Raw genomic sequence first — 20,850 nt, forward strand, 5'->3', positions numbered from 1 at the left:
GATTATGATTGATGTTAGTTGTGGACATTTCATACAAGGTTTTTATTGTGTTGAGGTAGTTCTCTTCCTAGCTTATTGAGTGTTTTTATTGGGAAATGGTGTTGAATTTTGTTGGATGCTTTTTCTGCATCAATTGAGATGATCATGTGTTTTTCCCCCTCATTCTCTTAATGTGGTGTATTACATTGATAGATTTTCGTATTTTGAACCATCCTTGCATTCTAGGTATACATACCACTTGATCATGCTACATAATCCTTTTTAATGTGCTGTTGAATTTGGTTTCTTAGTATTGTGTTGAGGATTTTTGCATCATTGTTCATCAGGGATATTGCTGTGCAGTTTTCTTGTTGTGTCTTTTTCTGGTTTTGGTATCTGGGTACTGGTACCTCATAGAATGAGTTTGGAAATGTTCCCTCCTCTTTAATTCTTTGGAACACTTTGAGAAAGATTGGTGTTAATTTTTTAAATGTTTTCGAGAATTTCCTGTGAGGCCATCTGGTCCTGGGTTTTTCTTCCTTTGGGACCTGCTTTTATTTCTTGATTAATAACCTTATTTTTTTTATTAAAAATTTTTTTAAAAATGCTTACTTATCTTTGAGAGAGAGGGAGAGAGAGAGCTTCAGCAGGGGAAAGGTAGAGAGAGAGAGGGAGACACAGAATCCACAGCAGGCTCCAGACTCTGAGCTGTCAGTCCAGAGACTGATGCAGGACTCAAGTGAGATCATGACCTGAGCCAAAATCGGATGCTTAACTGACTGAGCCACTCAGGTGCACCTTGATTAATTAACTTTAATTTATGTCTCTTGAATTCCTGCTGAAAAAGATGAGGATTTAGCTTATACTGTCTGTAATCTCTTTTCTCTCTGTATTCCAAAGCTTAAAACTTAATAATATTTCATTCTTATATTAATATTTTTGCAACTTTAAAATATTTGAATTTCTTAAATAATTGCATTTTATTTATTTTAAATTTTTTTTTTTTTTTTTTTTTTTTTTTTTTTTTTTGAGAGAGAGAACGGGGTAGGGGCAGAAAGAGAGAGAAAAATAGGATCTGAAGCAGGCTTTGAGCTGTCAGCACAGAGCCCGACATGGGGTCCAAACCCATGAACCATGAGATCATGGCCTAAGCTGAAGTTGGACACTTAACTGACTGAGCCTTGGGGGGGCCCCAAATGTTGTATTTTAAATCCCTGTTATGTAAGATAACACTAGGACTTTTGGGGTGCCTGGCTGGCTCATTTGGTAGGGCATGTGACTCTTAATTTTGGGGTTGTAAGTTTGAGCCCATGTTGAGTGTAGAGATTGCTTAAAATTAAAAAAAAAAAAAAAAAAAAAAAAAACCACCAGGACTTTTATCCTTTTCTCCATCTTGTGTCTTGTCCTTCATTTCCATTCCTATTTTTCTTAATATTTGAGTAGGTGTACGATGAACAATCTCATTCTGTTCTGTAACAAGAATTAACATATTTAGGCTTGTCAGTAGCTTGATTTTAAAAGCTAAACACAATAAACTGCAGTTAATCATTGAGCTAGGGTTATTTTTTGTTCTCAGTGGGTCCAAGGTCATGATTCTAATGGAACTCAAAAAATAAAATATTTGATATCAGGGGCGCCTGGGTGGCTCAGTTGGTTAAGTGTCTGACTTGGGCTCAGGTTATGATCTCATGGTTCAGGAGTTCAAGCCCCGCATTGGGCTCTGTGCTGACAGCTCGGGTCCTGGAGCCTGCTTTGGATTCTGTGTCTCCCTCTCCCTGCCCTTCCCCCACTCATACTCTGTCTCTTTGTCCATCTCTTAAAAATAAAGAAACGTTAAAAAAAATTTTTTTTTAGTTAAAAAAAAATTTGATATCAAGGTTAGGTTGCTGATCTTAGAATTAGTAAGTTTTTCAAAATCATACTACTAGTTTGCTTTATATTCTGACTTTATATTCTTACTAGTTTGCTTTGTATTGTTCATCTTCCACCATTATGGTCTTTAATTGCCTTTTTCCTTGATGGAGAAAAAGATACCTTTACATTTCCTCAGATGTTTCATACTTGAATCATAATATATATTATTTGTTGGGTAGAATCTCTAGTTTTCCTGGAGACACCCCTTTTAGAGCCCTCCTCCTTCCTGCTTCAGTCTTGATAGGTTTGGAAGCCTGTATGTCTTACCATTCAGAGATGTTCCTGCATTTCTGGGTTAGATTTACTCTTTCTTAGATTCCACATATGTCTCTTTTATGGCATTCTCTGTCTTTTGGCTGGAATGTGTCCTAAATTAACTTCAATACACAAGGTGCTTATGATTAATCCCAGTGTACAAGGTTCCAAATTCTTGCTGTCTGAAAATGGCTTTGGCCTGCTCATAATTGCTTGATAGTTTGGCAGCGTGTAGAAATTTAGATTCAGATTAATTTCCATCAGAACTTAAGGGTTTTGCTCTGTTTTGTTTGGGTCAAGATGCTAAGTCTGATGTTACTCTGGGACTTACACTCCTTCCTTCTCTGCTTGGAAGCTTTAGTATCTTATCTTTCTAGTTTGGACTCTTCTAGTTATTTGTCTTTGTATGAGTTATTTTTTGTTCTTCTTTCTGGACTCTCGAGTTGGTAGGCCCTTTGTGGTTGAAATGCATGGGTCTTCCTTTCCGTATGGGAAATGTTCTTTTATTATGATTTGGTAATATTTCTTGGTTTTTCTATGTTCTCCCATTTTGAAATGCCCACCAGCAGAATGCTGGCTTTTTGGATTGATTTTATGTCATTTATCTCTTCTCATGTTTTCTCTTTTTTTTTATTATGTATTCTGATAGATGCCTTCAACTATATGTTTCTGCCTTTCTGTGAATGTCTGTAAGTACATTGTTAATATTACAGTAGCTTATTTTCTGCTTGTATCATTTCAAAAAGCAACATGGTATAGTAGTTCCAGGCTTATGCAATAGAACCAGAATGCCAGACTGTGTGGGTTTAGATCCCAGCTCCACCACTTAATAATCTTAGGTCACTTGATGTGATAAAGGAGTTTGTATTTGTATAGCATTTATAACAGTTCTTGGTGTAGAAATCTGTATTACTGTTTGTTAAATATATAGCATCCTGGTTTTGTTTCATGCAATGCAGTTTCTTCAGGAGTGTCTCGATATTTTGTTTTGTTTTTGAGTTTTCTTCTGTACCCTAAATAATCTGGTTCTTCCAGGGTTAATTGGTGTACTTATTTAGTTGTTTTTCTAGCTCCTGTTTTCCATTGTATGTTTGTAGTTCTGCTCTAATTCCTTAAGCAGAATCTTTCTCAAGTAACTCATGATTTTGTTTCAATGGAATAAACTATAGAACAGTATACACAATAGAATAATGAACTTCCATCTGTCACCCAGCTTTAATAACTTTAATAACTTTTTTCATCTATACTCTTACTCATCCTTTCCTAATATTGTTTTGAAGTATATCCCACATGTCATTGATCTGTAAGTATTTCTGAGTATATTTCTAAAACTGAGGGCTTTAAGTCCTTTTAAATTTTAGAAAAATTGATGGACCCCCACTTCCCCTGCTGTTACCTTTTTCCCCCCTCCATGTTGAAGGAACTGGATCATTTGTTCTATAGAATATTTCCCATTCTGGATTTGTCTCATTGCTTTTTCCTGATGTCATTTTACTTATTCCCTTCCAGTCTTAATGTAAACTAGAAGTTTGATCTTTTTGTTTTCTTTCATTATTGTCCCCTTAAAGAGCCTTTTTAGAAATTTTTTTATTTCATTGTCTGTCTACTTCCTGAGACCCAGGGGACAGATCATAGTGTTGTGCTTTGGAGGATAAGAAACTGTTTTAACTTACTGTTTAAGATCTTTTTACCTCTTGTGTGTGATATTGTTCCAGTTAAGAATATACGATCTAAAGGTTTGATCCTATTTTGATTCTTTTTCAACAAGAATATTTGACACATTGTACTGAGTATTACATGTTACATCAGGAGGTACATAATATCTGGTTTTCTCACTTTTGGAGATGCTAAGCTTGATTAGTGCATACAGATGGTGACATTGTCATATATTGTGAAATCCACTATTACTTTTTCTCCTAATGGTTTTAACATCTGTTGATGATTATTGCCCATCTGTGTAATTCATTTCTTTTGTTCTTATTAGCTGAAATTCTTGGAAGGACTAACTCTCATCAACTAGGTCTCTTTGCCTTCCTTGAGATACAGTTTGATAGGATAGGCAAGAAGAGTGCATTATTAATTTTCTTTTATTTACCAATTTTTGATTAGCCCTTAGTGTACATACTGTTAATATCCATTGGCTTTAGTATTATACTTTTTTTTTTTAAAGCATTTTTAGCTATTTGTAAGGACTAGTATTTCCAGAGTGTTATTCTTTCTTTGAGGTCTTCCAAAGAACAAAGGCAAAATTTACTGTTTTTAAATTGAATAAAACTTATTCTGTCTTGTATTCATTTACATTTAAATATTTTATTTCCTCATGACTCATTAGTTATTTCCATCTCCCCTAAAAAGAGGATATGAAAATAGAAGAATGATGGAATCACATGGGATGATAGGATATGGGGAGGGGGATTGTCACTGTTGTGCCAGGTTTTCAGTTTTTAATTTTTTTATATTACCCAAGTTATTGCATCATATTTCAACAAGTTATAAAGGAACCTTGGAGACACACCATGTTTGTAGGTTCCCTTTTAGTTTTCACTGAATGCAGTTGAGAATTCAGAAATTTTCATTTCTGTCCAAAGTGGTGAAGAGAGGAAAAATGACAGTGGAAGATATTTCACGTCTCTTTGACAAATCAGCAGATGAATGCAAAGAGAAAATAGCGCTCCAGGTCCAAACCAGCATTGTCCAATAGAAATATAATGTGAACCACAAGTGTCAGCCACATATATAATTTAAAATTTGCCTTTAAAAAGTTAGCAAAGAAAATAATGTCTTATGAGGAAAACAAATATTTGGAATTCTGTTTAAAAATTAATACTTTTGGGACAACTTTGCTGGATTCTTCTGTCACTTTTTTGATCAGATAATTTCTCTTCCTCTTCTCCTCTGCATTCACTCCAAATATGCCAAGTTTTCCCATGGATCTATATAGCTTGGTATTGGACTAGCTTGTGTTTACTTTGTCTCCTTATATGCTTTATTTTCCTTTTACTTCTTCATTTCCTGGCATTGAACCCTGCCTTCCCAAAGTATCAGGTTGTACCTTTGTCTAAGGCTGTCTTTTTGAGCTGAAACAATGGCTTTCAAACTTCTCTGACTATAGCCTATAATAAACATATTTTATTTTATGACCCAGCGTGTGTGTGTGTGTGTGTATGTGTATATATGTGTATGTATACATATACATACTCAGAAACATATCTGAAACAAAAATTTCAAGAAATACCCTTACAATAACTAGGTGTCTTATACTATAATTTTTTTTTCTGTATCCTGTTTTATTTTTAAAATGTTTATAACCCACTATATTGCTGGACCAAAGGGTAAGACATTTATGGTTTTGTTAAGATATTGATACATTGTTCTCTGTAAGTTTGTGCCAATTTATACTCCCACCAGCAACGCATGAGAATAATGTGAAAGCTGATATTATAAGTACTTTCAAAATTCTGCTCCAAGAATATGTGACTCTACAATGTCTTCAAACTTGATGGACACCCATCCCACTTGGGGATAAAGTATCTTGTGCTTCAACTACTTTTTAGTAGTAGTAGGAGAGGGAGAAAGAAACCTGTGGGTTAGTTGAACATTTGGAATTCCATCTTGATTGATTTATCACATTTTGATGATACCTTTTTGAAATTAATAAAATTAAAATAAAATAAAATAAAATAAAATAAAATAAAATAAAATAAAATAAAATAGGTTCTGCCTTGTAGGCCTGTATGATTCTGTGACTCAAGGCAAATTTCTTCACTTCTTAATTTCCTCCCGTATCTATCTTGTCTCAGAGAATGATCTTTTCATCTCTTTTCTTACTCTGACCAGCCACGTGGGCTTATTTTACTTCAGCACAAATGCCACATTTTCTCTTATATCTGGCCTTTTGAACTTGCTATTCCCTTTGGATGGAACACTTTCTCTTCCTCCTGCCTTGCTTTATTTGGCCAGATCCTACTCATGTTTGCATTTAATGCCCCACCTTTAGGGGACCATTCCTAGTGAATTCCCACCAGACTGGTTTGTATTTCTCCCAGCTTTCTCCTCACAATATCATGATTCTTAAAGGCTTTCATCCCATAAGGCTTTCATCCCATTTGGAGTTGCCCTACATAGTGAGCTCCCTATAGGGATTGATGGCATCTGACATGTTCATTGCTGCATCCTCGATTCCTGGCACATAGGAGGCCCCAATTAATGCTGTATACATGGATGGGAAAAAAATACTAGAGACATTGTTACTTGTTTTCCAGAATTTTTATTTTAATTTTTTCCTGTAAAGTTGCTGAAACTTAGAAGCTGATTCTATCACAATTTAACATTTCTTCAGAACATTCTACATTCATCTTAGATGAACCTTTAGAACTTGGTGAGTTTCACTAGGTATCTTCAGTCTTCATTTTGAGCTCAGAGGTATGCCGTGCTTTTTTTTTTTTTTTTTTTTTTGCATAACTCATTGGGTGCAGTGAGGTTTGCAGTGTTCTGACAAGATAAGATGGAGTATTATAAAACTATTTAAAGCATGACCTGCTACCTGCCTTGGTACCTTTAGAATTTTAATTTTTTTGAGGAGTAAAAAGTTATTCATTGGTAAGATAATTAATATCCAGATGTAAAGTATTGTCTTTTCACAAACTCTTGAAATTTTTCAAAGTTACTACTCAGGAGTAAGAATTAAAACATCTTCTGAGATAAACAGGGTGACTTACAAATGAATAAAAAGTAAAATAAGTTATTTCCTGTTACATTTTAAGTTGAGCAATAAAGAATTAGTTGGTTGAGGTAAAGAAGGGCCAGTCACCCACTGCAACTCTAGCTTACAAGCAAGCCTGTCAGGAGTCAGCAAAATACCAAGTCTAGCCTGCTGCTTGTTTTTGAATGACCCATGAGCTAAGTAGCGTTTACATTTTTAAATGATTGGAGGAAGAAAAATCTCAACAGAATACTATTTTGTGACATGAAAGTGATATGAAATTCAAATTCGAGCATCTGTGAATAAAGCTTTATTGGAACACAGCCACTCTTTTTATGTATTGTGTATGGCTCTTGTGGTAGAATTAGGTACAGTAGTTGCATCAGAGACCTTAGGTCCAGAAAGCTAAAAATATTTACTACATGACCCTTAATTTTAATATAGTCAATTTTATCAAACTGTTCTTTTATGGTTAGTGCCTTTGTGTTTTAAGAAATCTTTGCCTAGCCCAAAGCCAAGAAGGTATTTTTGTATGTTTTCTTCTATAAACTTGATTGTTTTAACTTTTACATTTAAGTTTATACATGGTATGTGATAGGATTCATGGTTCATTTTATTTTCTATATGGAAACCCATTTTATCAAAAATCATCAAAAAGACTGTCCTTTCCCTTTTGTAATATATTAGTCTTTGTTGTAATTCAGGTGAGTGTTTATTTGTGGGTCTATTTTTGGACTCCATTGTGTTCCATTGGTCTGTTGTTGCGGAGTGCCATACTCTTCTAATTACTATAGCTTTAAATCCTCCAATTATGCTTTTCACAATTGCCTTGGTTTTCTTGATCCTTTGAATTTCAATAAAAATTTTATACTCAACCTGTCAGTTTCCTGAATAAATAGATATCCTGCTTAATAATAAGCAAGTTTAAAATAATAGTAAGCAAGTTTAGTGTTATTTGTTATTTAATATTGTCAATATTATTCACTAGCTTAATATTAAATCTACAAATCAACTTGGATGTATATTGGACATCTTTCTTTTTTTTTTTTTTTAATTTTTTTTTTTCAACGTTTATTTATTTTTGGGACAGAGAGAGACAGAGCATGAACGGGGGAGGGGCAGAGAGAGAGGGAGACACAGAATCAGAAACAGGCTCCAGGCTCTGAGCCATCAGCCCAGAGCCTGGCGCGGGGCTCGAACTCACGGACCGCGAGATCGTGACCTGGTTGAAGTCAGACGCTTAACCGACTGCGCCACCCAGGCGCCCCTATCGGACATCTTTCAATATTAAAGTTTCAATACCTTTACTATGGTAGTACCTCTATATATTTAAGCCTTTTAAAATTTCTCTCAGAATCTAATTTTGTTTTTTTTTAATTTAATTTTGTTTATAGAAGTTTTATCTTAACTTTTTTAAGGTATGATAATGATATTGTGGTTATGTTTTTTTAATAGTCCTTGTAATTTATAGATTTGTACTGAAGTGTTTAAAGATGCAGTGACACAGTTTTGAGGATTTGCTTTTATTATTTATTTATTTATTAAAAAAATTTTTTTTAACGTTTATTTATTTTTGAGACAGAGAGAGACAGAGCATGAACGGGGGAGGGTCAGAGAGAGGGAGACACAGAATCTGAAACAGGCTCCAGGCTCTGAGCTGTCAGTACAGAGCTGGACACGGGGCTCGAACTCACGGACCGCGAGATCACGACCTGAGCCGAAGTCGGACGCTTAACTGACTGAGCCACCCAGGCTCCCCGAGGATTTGCTTTTAATAATGTAAGGGAGGGTGGGGAGGAACGGAGAAGGGGCAGACTAGATGTAACCAGATTGACTGTGATTTGATAATTGTTAAATGGGTGATATGTTGGTTAATTACATTATTCTTTTTACTTTTGTGTATATTTGACATTTTTCATAAAAATAGATTTAAAAAATGTAATGACTACAGTAGATTGAAACACAGATATACGATTCCAGAAGTTCATCATAATATTAAAAAAAAAATTCTCGGGGCGCCTGGGTGGCTTGGTCGGTTAAGCGTCCGACTTCGGCTCAGGTCACGATCTCACGGTCCATGAGTTCGAGCCCCGCGTCGGGCTCTCTGCTGACAGCTCAGAGCCTGGAGCCTGTTTCAGATTCTGTGTCTCCCTCTCTCTCTGCCCCTCCCCTGTTCATGCTCTGTCTCTCTCTGTCTCAAAAATAAATAAACGTTAAAAAAAAGAAATTAAAAAATAAAAATAAAAAAAAAATTCTCATAGGCACCAGGTCATTACTCTGAAAATCATTTGTAAATTAAAGAATCAACCATTTAATGTTTTTCTGCACAGATTATATTCCAGGATAACCAAATAGTTCAGAGGAAAAGTTTACTTTATGGAATAATCCCAGCTGATAAGAAATGCTGAGAAAATAATAGGATTAGAAAATCACCACAGTGCAATTCCTAATGAAATAGTGGATCTAGATAATGATCAGTCAATGACTACTAAAGCCAGTAGGTGAAAAGTCTGTTGGGACATAGATATAATACAGTAGGTAGACCAAGATGGAGTAAGCCTAATTCTCTGACTGATTAGACCTTGAAACTCTTAATACAAAAACCAACTGTCCAATGACTGAAAATTAATCATCGGCAAATTGAGAAGGGAAGTCATAATTTGAAGAGTTGCCTGAATAATTGTGAATTTATCATTTTTCTTGTTCCACGATCCAGCTTTGATGAAATGGTGGGCTCCACTGTGGAGCTGCACAGTGGGTGTAGCAGTTAGCAGAAACTTCAAGAGAAGCCCCTATTTCTAGCCAGAGGATAAGGAAAAGGGGGTCCCCCCCCTTTTTTTTTTCTTCTCTCTCAAGCCTGCCCTGAGACTGTTTCTACTCAGTAAATTGCACTGCCATGGTGGCACAAACACTTAAAACTCTGAGAGAAAATAATTTCTCTGGCCAGAGGAGTTGGGAAAGAGACTTCTGGAAACGAGCATGCTGGGGAAATCTCAGGGAGAAGAGAACTGAGAGGAGATTTCCTAATTGTGAGTGTGAACCCATAAACATCCCACCTCACTCATAAGCTACACATGCACAGAACAGACCCAAAGAAAGACAGCAAAGACTTAGAGAACTGAACTGTGATATAAACCTCCGTTCAGATCCAGACTTGCCTCTGAGTGATGCTTGCAGAGGATAAACCCAAGTAACATAGTAAAAATAAAGGCTTTAAAAACTGAACTGACATTCGAACTGCCACCCACAGAAGCAATTTCAGAACTTGCAGTTTAAACTTACATAAATTGAGTTATCCAGAAGAGGTTAATAGAATCTTGAGTTTCATAACCTAGTATCTAAGATATAAGTTATATCTAAGATATTATCCAAAATTACTTGACATACAAAGAAACTGGACAATCTGATCACTTTTTAAGGGAAAAGACAATAAACATGCCAAACCTGAGATGAGCCAGATGATGGAATTATTGTAACAGTTGCTTTAAAGTCTTTTTCTATCTGTACTCCTTGAGGTAAAAGTGAACACTCTTGAAATGAATGGAAGCATCGTTCTCCTCTGAAAACCAGAAACCATGTAAAGGAATCAAATGGAAATTTCAGAACTGAAAAATACAATATATGAAGTATGAATTTACTGGCTCAATAGCAGACATAAAGATAAATCCATAGAAATCTCACATCCTCTGTCTTCTGTATCAAGGGTGTGTCTCTGTTCTATAATACTTGTCAAGGCCAGGTTGCACCTTATGAAACCTGGTCATAGGCCTTCTGGCTGTGATTCATACATCCTCTCTTATCCTTAATTACTCCTGCTTGCGTTCTACAAAGATGTGTCTGCAGTGTGAGCCCCGTCTCCCTTGCTACTCCATAGATTCAGATAGGGTCTCGGCCTACCATTTTTTAAGACCTTCTCATTTCAGGGGAGGATCCAGCAACTAGTTTAAATCAGTTTAAGCAAGTTTAAAAAACAGTAATAGTCAACTAAGAGACCCATGTATATTTATTTCAAAGCTTTGAAAGTAAATAGGGATAGAGAGATAAGTAGAAATGGATAGCAAATATGATTCATACTGAAAAATATTACAATGTAAAAAGAGTAAGTTTATCTTGAAATGTAGGTATAATGATTATTTTAGTGAAGAAGAAATACCGTATGGTAATTTTCTGAATAATTTGTGGTTCAGGATGCATCTAAAGATATTTGAACTAGTTTTCAGATGGTTGGGAACTTGCTTGGCCTACTTGGCTGCACAAAAGCAACCTGGCAGTTTACTCGAGTTTTAATAGGTCAAAACAACTGCCTGTTTTATAAAGTGATTATCCTGCAAAAAGTTAGAGGAATACTTGTGGCTTTAAAAATTGGTATCTTTTTAGTGGCATTTTACGTGGTTCTGGTGGCCATATAATATGTCAAAGCATTATCATATTTGTATATATTGGTTTTAAGTTTTTAAATATCTCATGAGCTGATATTTTCATAATATTAATCAAATTTCCTGGGGCGCCTGGGTGGCTCAGTTGGTTAAGTGTCTGACTTTGGCTCAGCTCATGATCTCACGGTTTGTAAGTTCGAGCCCCGAACTTTCCCTCAAAAGTGAATTCACTTTCCCTCAAAAGTGAATAAACATTAAAACAATTTAAAAAAAATCAAATTTCCTAACAGGTTCCTGCGTTCATTTCCTCTCTCCCTTTCCCCTCCCCCTCCTCCTCCCTCTCTCTCCTGCTTCCTCTCCCTCTACCCTCAGATCCAACTCAGAAATTTTCATACACTTATCTTTTTAAAATAGGCCAGTCCACAAAGGCTGGGATTTAATTAATCTTCTTTGGACACCTGTTTGACACTTATAAATTATGCTTTTTTTAATATATGGTATAGCACATTAAATAGTTGTCCAAAAGGGAAAAGTATGCTTTCAGATTCATTTGGACATTAACTTTTGCCATTCAGAAAACCAGACATAGAGCCTGTTGCTGCCATATAGCAATAAAGTTAGACTTGAAAGTTGCAGTTGAACTCCTGGAGCAGGAATTATCATCCACATTATTTTTCAGTTCCCTTGAGGAAACCTGAAGGGAAAAGATAGCTACCTTAATAATATAGGGGCGCCTGGGTGGCGCAGTCAGTTAAGCGTCCGACTTCAGCCAGGTCACGATCTCGCGGTCCGTGAGTTCGAGCCCCGCGTCAGGCTCTGGGCTGATGGCTCAGAGCCTGGAACCTGTTTCCGATTCTGTGTCTCCCTCTCTCTCTACCCCTCCCCCTTTCATGCTCTGTCTCTGTCCCAAAAATAAATAAACGTTGAAAAAAAAAATTAAAAAAAATAATATAATACAAAAACAAAGAAAAAGTTCCAAACTTCCTGACATGGTTGTGTAGTCTTTTACCTGTTGTTCTTTAATGTCTTATCTTCCCCAAAGATACTTAATTTTGTTTTCACCAAAGAGAGACTTCTTGGGTCATGAAATGTGGTAGGCAGAATAACGGTTCTTCAAAGATGTCCATGTCCTGATTCCCAGAACCTGTGACTATGTTAGGTTAATGTGACAAAGAGAAATTACAGTTGGAAAGATTATCTTGGATTATCTGGGTGGGCCCAATGTCATCAATCACAAGGGTATTTATAAGGGTGGGAAAGGGAGGCAAAAGAAATGGCAGCAGAAGAACATGGCCTGCTGCTGGCTTTGAAGATTGAGGTGGGGAGCCTTGAGCCAAGGAATATGAGCAGCCTTGAGAAGGTTGAAAAGGCAAGGAAACAGATTTTTTGCTAAAGTTTCCAGAAAGGAACACAGTCCTACTGACACTTCGAGTTTAGCCTAGTGAGACCTGTATTAGGCTCAGATCTCTAGAACTGGGAGAGAATACATTTATGTTTTTTCATTCCATTAAGTTTGTGGTAATGTGTTCTAGAAGCCATAGGAAACTAACACATAGCACATCTATTTAGTTTTTCACTAACAGCATGAATTTTACGTATTGATTAATTGAATCCTGATGTGAATGACAATGTGATTTCCTATGAATGTGAATTCTAGTTTATTAAGTCATTCGTGTTGATAATATGTTGGATGTTGATGAATGGACTTTTGTGTACCTGGGAGTCTTTGTTTGCTACCTCATAGGAATGGCAAGAAGTTCATTGTGGCTAGAGAGCAGGGAGTGTGTGTACAGTGAGGGTGGAATGGGAGATGAGGCCAGAGAAATAGAATGAAGCTGAAAAGGAAAAGTGACCTTCAGAAGCCTTGGTTTCTCCTTCACATGTCCTTTAGTATTTGTATTGTTTGTGCCTGTAGAAGTAAATGCTGTTAAGTTGGAATTATAAAAAGTTTTATCAGCATGACTTGGGCTATATAGAGTTGTGAGCAATCATTGCATTTCACCACAGAATGGCTCATGGAGTGGCTTATTCATATTATAAGTGCACGAAGGATTTAATGGCAAAAAGGAAGGCATGGTGTTTAGACAAAACTTGAAAAAGAATTAAGCATTTCTGTCTCTCAGATATTCCCTGACCATCTCAGATAAACTTGCTTTTCTCCTTTCTGCCTTTTCTGGGATGAGAAACTGTGAGAGCCCAGCAAAGGTTAGGAGGCTAGGACAAGTTGGGGAAAAAAAGACATAGGCACAAATAAATTAAAGCTATACTGCCCATTTTAAAAAATGTGTTTTTTGTGGTTTTGAATCAGGCGGGTCACGTGCTATCTCAGTTTGTGTGAGCTATATAGAAGGATCAGGTGTTTGGAATTGAGAATATGGAGAGGCATGTGATTGTTTCCAATGGTGAGTTCTAGAATAATTCCAGGGAATGAGTGGGAGGTAGGATGGTGCACAGAATTGTTGGAAGAGAGGAAGTAAAGGCCAAGATGTTGGGCGGATAGTTGTTACAGATATTAAAATGCAAAAACAATGACAGAAGAGGTATTGGAGAGAGTAATAACCCCAAGGGAATGAGAGGGCTTGCTCTGGGAGTTTTTGAATGGTTACAACATGGAGAGGGTAGTTTCTGACATTGTCTGGAGGCATGAGATCTGAAGCTGGGGATTTCAGGGAGAGGGGAGAAAGGGGAGTAATTCAGGAATGACAGTGAGGAACAAGGAGGTCCACCTCACCACCAAGACCTAGTCATCTGTGACATGGGAGAGGAAAACAGCTGTCATTCGAAAGGACTGGAGTTAGAGCAGAGCTCCGAGAGGAGAGTGGGGCTTCAGTTGGTACAAGGAAGGTGAAGAGGTGCAACAGCGGTATGGAGGCAATAGGAGATTTTGCTCATGATATCATGAGTTCCAGAGAACAGTTAAAGGAGTTTGGAAATTGGGAAAGGAAGGACAAAGGGATCAATGAGGCGATATAAAGAGTAAATGAGGACAAGAATCCAGGTAATGGGGGAGGGTTGTGATGTGGAGGGTTTGGGCCTTTCCTGGTGACTGATATAAAAGGAAAGTAGGACATAGTGAGATTAATCTTGATTGTTTCCTAGGCAGGTTATTGTAAATATTGAGGCAGAGAGGGTTTGAGAAAGGCAAACTTACCAAGAGCAGCCAGAGATATTTGGACTTGTATTAAATTTCTGTTGCTGTCATACAAATTACCACTTAAAGTCTTAAAACAATAAAAATCTATTATCTTACAGTCCTGCAGCCCGGTGGTTCCATAATAGGTCTCACTGGACTAATAAAATCAAGGTATCAGCAGGGGTGCATTCCATTCTGGAAAATTCCTTTCTCTCCTTTCAGGGGAGAATCTGTTTCCTTGTGTTTTCAACTTCTTGATACCTCACATTCCTTGTCTTATGGCCCTTTTCCTCCACCTTCAAAACCAGCAACATTGCATCTTTCTGGTCCTTCTCCTGTCTCATAATTTCTCTCTGACCACAGCTGAAAGGTCCTCTGCTTTTTAAAAATTTTTTCAATTTTATTTCCAGCATAGTTAACATACAATGTTATATTAGTTTTAGATATATAATATAGTGACTCAACACTTCCATACATCACCCAGTGCTCTTCACAAGTGCCCTCCTTAATCCCCGTCACCTATTTAACCCATCCCCCCACCAACCTCCCCTCTGGTAACCATCAGTTCTCTATAATTAAGTCTGTTTCTTGGTCTCTCTCTCCCTCCCTCCCCCCCACCCTTTGCTCATTTATTTTGTTTCTTAAATACCACATATGAGTGAAATCATGTGGTGTTTGTCTTTCTCTGACTGACTTACTTTGCTTAGCATTATATTTTCTAGCTCCATCCATGTTGCTGCAAGTGGCAAGATTTTATTCTTTTTTATGGCTGAAGAATATTCCAGTGTGTGTGTGTATGTGTGTGTGTATGTATGTGTGTATACATATATATAACATCTTGTTTTTAATTTTTTTATTTTAAAGAGAGAGAGCAGGGGAGAGGGTCAGAGGGAGAGCAAGAGAATCCCGAGCAGGGCTCGATCCTACGTCCCTGGGATCACTACCTGAGCCAAAATCAAGAATCAGATGCTCAACTGACTGAGCCACCCAGGTGCCCCGTATCTTGATCCATTCATCTATCAATGGACACTTGTGCTGCTTCCATAATTTGGCTATTGTAAATAATGCTGCAGTAAGCATGGGGTGCATGTGTCTGAAAGGTCCTCTGCTTTTAAAGACTCACATGATTGCACTATACCCACAGATAATTCAGGATAATCTCTCCATCAAGATCTTTAACCTTAATCACATCTGCAAAGTCCCTTTTTGCCACGTAAGGTAACATATTTACAGGCTCAAGGGATTAGGGCATGCTCCTTTTAGTGGCCAAAGGGCCCCCTCTTTCTTTCTGCTGATCCTAGTAAAGAGGCCTGGTGCAGAGTTGATGTAGTTTCAGGGTAATGGTATCTCCTTCAGTGTGTAGTTCACTCTGAGACTCAGGCTTTGGCTCTGTACCTTGAGATCATCTGTGGGACTTAGTGGAGGCTAGGGACAGGCTCTGGCCTCAGACTCATCTCTGAAAAAGGAATATGGTGTTTGTATGTTCTGTGGATGAGACCAGTCCATCACATGAATAGGGAGCTCAGACATTATTTGAAGAAATACATTAGTTGAATCATTGGAATAGTCTTGTGTCCTACTAAGAAAGTTGTGCTAACTTTTCCTTTTTATTTAATGAGGTTTCAGAAAAATGTCACATTTAGACATTTGAAAGATGAGAGCTCTGGTATCATTTGTTGTTTGTGTTGAGCCAGAATCTGGTCTGTTCATGAAAGTTTGCGGTGTGTTTCTGGTTCTTACTGTCAATTTTCAGTTTAAATTGGTCTTGGAAACTGCTTTATATAGAGTCAAGGATATTTTTCATCTTGCTAATATTTTACATCCATTGTAGAGGTAGGCTGATGTTCCCATTTAGTATTAAATAAGTTGAGAACTGTTTAATTTCATCTTTACTCCTACATTAAACGAATAATTTAAAAAGTATTTAAATATTTGCAAGTTAAAATTGTTCTTTTGGGAATAATTATCTTTTTAACTGTAATACAAACATTGAGTACTCTGCAGAAACAAGTTAGAATTTTTCATAAATGGTGATAAACATAGTTAAGGATTGATGCTTGGGTTTTTATATACCAGTCAATTAAATTTCAGTGCTACTTTTAATTAATGTTAATAGACCCATCAGTCCCAGAATATTTGTGATATCAGATTTAACGCACCTAAATTCCAAATTAGGTCAGTGGGTCAATAGGTTATTAGGTTAGAAACAGATTTATTGTAGTTTCCGTTTTTAAACCCAGGTTCCTAAGTTAATCGTTTTATTTTATTATTTTTATTAAAAAATTTTTAAAATGTTTGTTTATTTTTGAGAGTGCAAAGTGGGGAGAGGGGCATAGAGACAGGGAGGCACAGAATCTGAAGCAGGCTCCAGGCTCTCAGCTGTCAGCACAGAGCCCAATGCATGGCACGAACTCACGAACTGTGAGATCATGACCTGAGCCGAAGTTGGACGCTTAACTGACTGAGCCACCCAGGCACCCCAATCATTTTATTTTTTTTAAGTTTATTTATTTATCTTGAGAGAGAGCGAGCATGAGCAGGGTAGGGGCAGAGTGGGGGGAGAGAGAATCCCAAGCAGGCTCCGAGCTGTTAGCACAGAGCCCAGTGTGGGGCTAGAACTCATGAACCGTGAGATCATGACCTGAGCCGAAATCAAGGGTCAGATGCTTAGCCGACTGAGCCACTTGGGCACCCCAAGTATACAGATATATTATAAAGAAGTAGCAGTGGGAACTGAATATCTAAACACTTCTTTCAAGATGGTTGTCACTTAGACATCTTAGAAAGTTGCAAGCTCATTCTGTGCTCTAAGAGTGAGACTGGAATTTGTATTTAAGGAACTCTCTTTGGTTCTGGAAAGTGCTGCTTTGGCATGCCCTCCTAGTTAAGAAGATACAAAGCAATACATTGTGATATAATCATAATGATAGATAAGCAATGTACAACAGACTATATATGTTCAACAGGAGTTCTGAGAAGGGAGAGGATTGGAATAGTTAAAATGTCAATACTACCCAAAGCAATCTACACATTTAATGCAATCCCAATCAAAATTGCACTGGCATTCTTCTCAAAGCTGGAAGAAACGATCCTAAAATTTGTGTGGAACCACAAAAGACCCCGAATAGCCAAAGTAATGTTGAAAGAGAAAACCAGAGCTGGAGGCATCACAATCCCAGACTTTAGCCTCTACTACAAAACTGTAATCATCAAGACAGTATGGTCATTGGCACACAAACAGACACATAGACCAATGGAATAGAATAGAGAACCCAGAATTGGACCAACAAATGTATGGCCAACTAATCTTTGACAAAGCAGGAAAGAACATCCAGTGGGAAAAAGACAGTCTCTTTAGCAAATGGTGCTGGGAGAACTGGACAACAACATGCAGAGGAATGAAACTAGACCACTTTCTTACCGAATACACAAAAGTAAACTCAAAATGGATGAAAGACCTCAATGTGAGACAGGAAACCATCAAAACCTTAGAGGAGAAAGCGGGCCACGACCTCTTTGACCTCAGCTGCAACAATTTCTTGCTCAACAAGTCTCCAGAGGCAAGGGAATTAAAAGCAAAAATGAACTATTGAGACCTCATCAAGATAAAAAGCTTCTGCACTGCAAAGGAAACGATCAACAAAACTAAAAGGCAACCGACGGAATGGGGAAAGATGTTTGCAAATGATGTATCGTATAAAGGGTTAGTATCCAAAATCTATGAAAGAACTGACCAAACTCAACACCTGAAAAACAAATAATCATCCAGTGAAGAAATGGGCAGAAGACATGAATAGACATGTTTCTAAAGAAGACATCCTGATGGCAAATAGATACATGAAAACATGCTCAACATCACTCATCATCAGGGAAATACAAATCAAAACCACAATGAGGTACCCCCTCACACCTGTCAGAATGGCTAACATTAATAAGGTAACAACAGATGTTGGCAGAAGATATGGTTTATATGTACAGTGGAATACTACTTGGCAATGAGAAAGAATGAAATCATGCCATTTGCAGCAATGTGGATGGAACTTGAGAAACTTAACAGAAGACCATGGGGGAAGGGAAGGGGGAAAATAATTACAAACAGGGAGGGAGACAAACTATAAAGAGACTCTTAAATACAGAGAACAGACTGAGGGTTGATGGGAGGGCAGGGGAGAGAGGAAAAATGGGTGATGGGCGTTGAGGAGGACACTTGTTGGGATGAGTATTGGGTGTTGTATGTAAGCTGTGAATCATAGGAATCTAACCCCAAAACCAAGAGCACACTGTATACACTGTACATTAGCCAATTGACAATAAATTATATTTTTAAAAAAGGGGAGGTTTTCAAGTTCACTCTTAAAGTAGTGTTCAGTGTCTGTTTCATACCTCCTTTACCAAATGTATCAAACTCTTTGTTATTAAATGGACATTTTAGAGTCATTGTCTTGTCTGCACAGCAATATTGACATTTTTAACTTCTCAAACACTCTTTTCCTTTAATTTTAGTGACAGCTAATTCTTCTTGGCTTTCTTGTGTCTCTTTGATCCTTTTCCATCTAATTGATAATATTATTAATACTAATCATATTTATTTTTGAATACTAGTCATATTTAAAATTGCTGTTTTCTGTGTACTGTCCCATGCATGTAACATATTTAATTCTCAGAACAACTGTGTGTACCTATCACTGTTATCTCCGAAAAAATGATGTGTGGAGATGAAGTGACTATTCTAAGATCTGTAGCTAATAAAGGGGCTGAGCTATAATTCATACCCAGGAAATGTTTTCAGAGCCTGTTTCTTTTTTTCAATTTCCCTTTCAGATTATTTGTTTTTACTACATTGAAATGTCACTGATTTTTGTGTATTAATTTTGTGTCCTGCAACTTTGGCATTTGTTCTGATGTGCTTTTTTTGTGGAATCTTTAGGGTATTATTCTACATGTAAGATCATGTCATCTGTGAACAGGGATAATTTTACTTCCTACTTTCCATATAAAGGCTTTCCATATAAGCCTTTTTTTTTTCCTTGCCTAATTACTCTAGATAGAACTTGCAGTATGATGGTGAATACAGGTGATAAAAGTGGGCATCATTACCTTGTTCCTCATCTTAAAGGGAAAGCTTTCAGTTTTTCACTGTTGACCATGATGTTAGCTGTGGACTTTTCATATATGGCTTTTGTTATTTTGAGAAAATTGTTATCTGTTCCTAGTTTGTTGTGTGCTTTTGTCTCGAAACAGTGTTGAATTATGTCAAATGATTGTTCTTCATTGATATATTTGTGTGATTTTTATGCTTTGTTTTATAGACTTGCTATATCATATTGATTTTTGTATGTTGAAACATACCTTGCATCCCAGGGATAAATCCCACTTGGTCATGCTGTATTATCCTTTTAATATACTCTTGGATTTGGTTTGTTATTATTTTGTTGAGGAATTTTGTATTTGTATTCATCAGGGATATTGTAGTTTTCTTTACTTGTGGGGTCTGTGTGGCTTTGGTGTGAAGGTGATGTTGGCTTCATAAAATGAGTTTGGGTGTGTTCCCTCTTCAATTTTTGGAAGGGTTTGAGAAAGATTGGTGTTAACTAATTCTTCGTTACATATTTGGTAGAATTCCCCATTGAATCTGTTTGGTCCTAGGCTTTTCTTTGTTGTAAGGTTTTTGATTACTGATTCACTATCTTTACTAGTTATAGGTGTGTTCCGATTTTCTACTTCTTCATGATTCAGTCTTGGTAGGTTATGTATTTCTAAGAATTTTATCTGTTTCTTCTAGGTTATCCAACTTGTTGGTATTTCTGTGGTGTCAGTTGTAGTATTGCCTCTTTCACTTCTGATTTTGAGTTATCTCTCCTTTTTTCTTAGTCTAGTTAAAGGTTTTTCACTTTGTTGACCTTTTCTAAAAATTCCTTTTTATATTTTTTTCCTATTGTTTCTCTATCCTCTGTTTACATCTATTTGAGATTTTTATTTCCTTCTGCTGACTTTGGGCTTATTTTTTCTTTTTCTGGTTCCTTGCAGTGTAAAGTTAGGGTTTGTTTTTGAGATTTTTTTTTTCTTTTCTTAATGTAGTATTTACCTTATAAACTTCTCTCCTAGTATTGCTTTTGCTACATCCCATAAGTTTTGATATGTTATGTTTTTGTTTGTTCTAGGTATTTTCTAATTTCCCTTTTGATTTCTTCTTTGATCCATTTATTGTTTAATTTTCATACATTTGAATTTTCCAGTTTCCTTTGTGTTATCAAAGTTTATTCCATTGTGGGCAGAAAAGATAGTTGGTATGATTTTAGTCTTCTTAAGTTATTATGACTTATTTTGTGATCTAATATGTGATCTGTCCTGGAGAATATTCCATGTACAGTTGAGAAGAATGTGTATTCTTTTGCTATTGGGTGGAATGTTCTGTGTATGTCTGTCAAGTTGATTTACTCTGGAGTGTTATTCAAGTTGTCTGTTTCGTATTGATATTCTGTCTGGATGTT

General features: G+C 36.7%; 1 protein-coding gene across 3 annotated transcripts in view; it reads left to right on the forward strand.

Annotated features, from left to right (window-relative positions):
- Positions 1-20,850, forward strand: part of CLOCK (clock circadian regulator) — a 132,971-nt gene that overhangs the window by 21,703 nt on the left and 90,418 nt on the right. The window lies entirely within an intron of this gene.

The sequence above is a fragment of the Lynx canadensis genome, chromosome B1 (assembly GCF_007474595.2).
Source record: "Lynx canadensis isolate LIC74 chromosome B1, mLynCan4.pri.v2, whole genome shotgun sequence".
NCBI lineage: Eukaryota > Metazoa > Chordata > Mammalia > Carnivora > Felidae > Lynx > Lynx canadensis.